This window comes from Acomys minous (assembly GCF_964271855.1).
Source record: "Acomys minous genome assembly, chromosome: 10".
Lineage (NCBI taxonomy): Eukaryota > Metazoa > Chordata > Mammalia > Rodentia > Muridae > Acomys > Acomys minous.
Window position 1 is genome coordinate 72726091 of NC_140491.1, and position 3580 is coordinate 72729670.

Here is a 3580-nt window from a genome sequence, read left to right on the forward strand (position 1 = left end):
CGTGCGCATGCGCGCGCCTGCGTGCACGTAGCATATGGTGGGCACATGCCCACGCGCATGCGCATGCTCAGACACAAGTAAAACATTTTATTTTAGGAAAAAAAATAGTTAAAAATGATGTAATCATCATCAGAAAACATACGTTTGTCTTTGACCTCGCCCTTTGGGAGTTGTGAAGGAGAAATAATGCGCTAGTAGGAAGCCTTGGGTTTGCTGGAGGCAGAGTCTGTCTGGTGATTTTTCCTATCTCGGTAGATCCAGATTCTATGTTTAAAAACGCCCAAGCAGTGTGGACGCTCTCTGCATCCTGAGTGCCGGCTCCCTGGGGTTTTCCCAGTCGGCTGTTGACTGGGCACTTTGAAGGCAACGTAGATGTCACGGAAAGGCCAACGACTCTCAGGAGCAGGAGCCCAGATCCAGGAGAAGGATTGACAGACAGAGGTGACCTCAGTGGGGACGGCCTTAACCCCAGCCCACTTCTCATTGCCTTCCCTGGCTACCCGGTGCCATGTTCTAGGAGTCTGTTTTTGCCGTGTTTCCATCAACTCATTCTTTCATGGACTATGGAACTCAAGGTTCTCCCCGCAAGGGTGGGAACACCAGCGGTCCTGAGAACTCAGTATGGGAGAAAAACAAGGTGTATTAGTCAGGGTTCGCTAGAACAGCTGTTCTCAACCTGTGCATCGGCACCCCTTTGGGGTTGGACGACCCGACTATCGGAAAACACAGGTACGTACATTACAATTCATAACAGTGACAACAATTACAGTTATGAAGTAGCAATGAAAATAAGCTTGTGGTCGGGAACCCACGGCATGAGGAACTGTATGAAAGGGTCGGGGCATTAGGAAGGTTGAGAACCACTGATCTAGAGGAGCAGGACTGAAAGAATGAAACCATATATAGAGAGGGGGTTTATTAGAAAGGCTTTGCAGGCTGTGGTCCAGCTAGTCCAGCAATGGCTGCCTAGGGATGGAAGGTCGAAGAAGCCGGTAGTTGTTCAGTCCACGAGGCTGCATGTCTCAGCTGGTCTGTAGCATGCTCCAGGGTCCTGAGGAAGCAGGATCTAATGGCAGTGAAGGGGAGAGCAGGGGGAAGGAGGGAGCAAGGGAGGGAGGGGGGAGGAGGGGGAAGAGAGACAGAGAGAGATTGAGATTCTTTCTTCCATGCCCTTTATACAGCCTGCCACTAGAAGGTGTGGTCTAGATTAAAGGCGTGTCTTCTGATCTCAGGAGACATGGATTTAAGGTGGGTCTTTCAGCCTCAAATGGTATTGTAAGCTAAAACCCCTCCCCCACAGGTGTGTCTATCAGTTTAGGGTGTTAGTGGTCTACTTGTGGGTCTATATGACAACCAAGACTATTCATCACACAAGGCACGAGGAGGGTTGTTTCTTAGAAACCCAGACACCAGCTTCCAGTCCCGCAGCAGGAATAGCGGGAATGCTCTCCTAATCCTTGTACCTTATGTGCCCTTAAGAGTGGGAGAAGCTCCTCTAATCAGACCCTGATGCTGGGGCAGGGAAGAGGGGCACATCCCACCTGTTTAGGGGCTGCTCCATATCTGGGCTTATAAGAACCATGTAGGAAGATGCTGGCGGCTTCCACTAAGGGCTTAGACTTTTTGAACTATGGACAGCCTTTTATTTTATTTTATTTTATTTTATTTTATTTTATTTTTTGGAGAGAAGCTATGTTCAAACCCTCCTCTGATGGCTTCCTCTTACAGCTCAAGCTAGATGAATTCTCAACACAAGCCAGGCACTTGTGAGCTGGAATGCAGGCTGGGAGTAAAAAGACTGAACCAGGGCTGTGGTCTTTGCTCCTCAAAAGAATCTGAAATGGGGGGCCTAGCGGGTTGTGAAAGTGGGGCCACAGCCTGCTCATTCTTTCTGACTTCTTTCCCTTACATAGGGGAAATGGGGGGGGGGGGAGTCCCAGAGAGAGAGCCCAGCATGCACAGTGTCCCTGAGGGCCAGGCGCATCTTCTATTGTCTTTTTGTCCCAGCACGTCTCAGCAATGCCCTATGCTTTGGATGCTGTGAGCATTTCTGCTCAGATGGTGATCTCTCGTCAACGCAAGACCCTGAGGGCCAAGGGGCAGGTCAGATATGTCTCTGAAGACCCCTGTACTTCCCAGCCTACCTCTTGAGTGCAGTGGGAGTGAAGTTAGGACCCAGCAATGCTAGGAAAAACATAATTCGGTGTTTCACTTTTGTGGGCTTCCTCAAGTATTTAACAAACTCATTTTATTTTATTTTTTGGTTTTTCGAGACAGGGCTTCTCTGTGTAGCCTTGACGGTCCTGGACTTGCTTTGTAGACCAGGCTGGCCTTGAACTCACAGCAATCCGCCTGCCTCTGCCTCCCGAGTGCTGGGATTAAAGGCATGCACCACCACATCTGGCTTAACAAACTCATTTTAAAAAGACGTCTAAACGCTTTCTGGGGAGACCATTGTCTACCATATTTCAGACCAATTCTTGCAATATTTTGTGTGTGTGTATACACATTTGTGTATTTATACGTGTCTGTGTATGTGTGAGTTCACACAGCCTGTGCAGGCCTGAGGATGGTGTAGTGGTGAGGCTGTCATCACTCTCTGTCTCATTGACTTTGAGACAAGGTCCTTCACTGAACCTGGAGCTCACTAACTTGGCTACATGGCCAGTAGGCTGTAGGAATCTCCTTCGTCTCCACTCCCCGAGGACAGCATTACAGGTGTGTGCTACAGTGCCCAGCTCATCATGCAGGTCCAGACGATTCAGCCTCAGGCCCTCGTGCCACCATGGCAAGCATTTTACCCACTACTTTCTATGACTAGGGTCTGGCTCAGAGCTGCAGATTTTGGCGGAGGGCAGACAGGCACCCTCCGACCCTGTTGAGGGCAGGGTTGTTAGGGGAGGCCAGTTAGCTCCCCAGTCCCAGTGGCTGCCCCAGTCCTGCTTCTCTGTCCCAGAGAACATGTCTGCACACAAGCACTCCTGAGTTGCCTTGGATGCCCTCCAAGGACTGCCCTGGAGGCCAGCCAGAACTGAGAGCGCCCCTGGGAAGGACACGTCTACGGAGAAGCAGAAGCCGTGGCATGCTCACGTCTGCAGAAAGATCCAAAGGAAAGTGGAAATCTGGATTTTTTTTCTGTGATAGCTTGATTTTAAAAATGCATTACAAACAAAAGTCAAAAACAGACAAACAACTACAACAAACCTCTCAAACCGCATGAAGTTGTCCACACTTCCTGTCTGTGGGCCACTGTGTGAGACCTCTGGTGGAATCTGGCATTTCATAAACACTTCCTGAGTTACAGCGTGTGACTGTGATGACACGCCGCTCACTCAGGTTCCACACATTTTAACTGTGTCCATGCAGATGTGGATTTATGATATGGGACATCACTGAAAATTGACACATGCGCATTAGATGAGAATATGGAGCATTTCTCATCTAAGAAGAGTGGATGTCAAAGAAATTGCCAAGCATCATGCATATAGCTCGTGGTGGCTGGGTTAGAGTCCCAGGTTGCCAGACTACAAAGTCAGTGTCCCCCAATACTACGTAAGCTGCCTTTCACAGGCCCCAGATG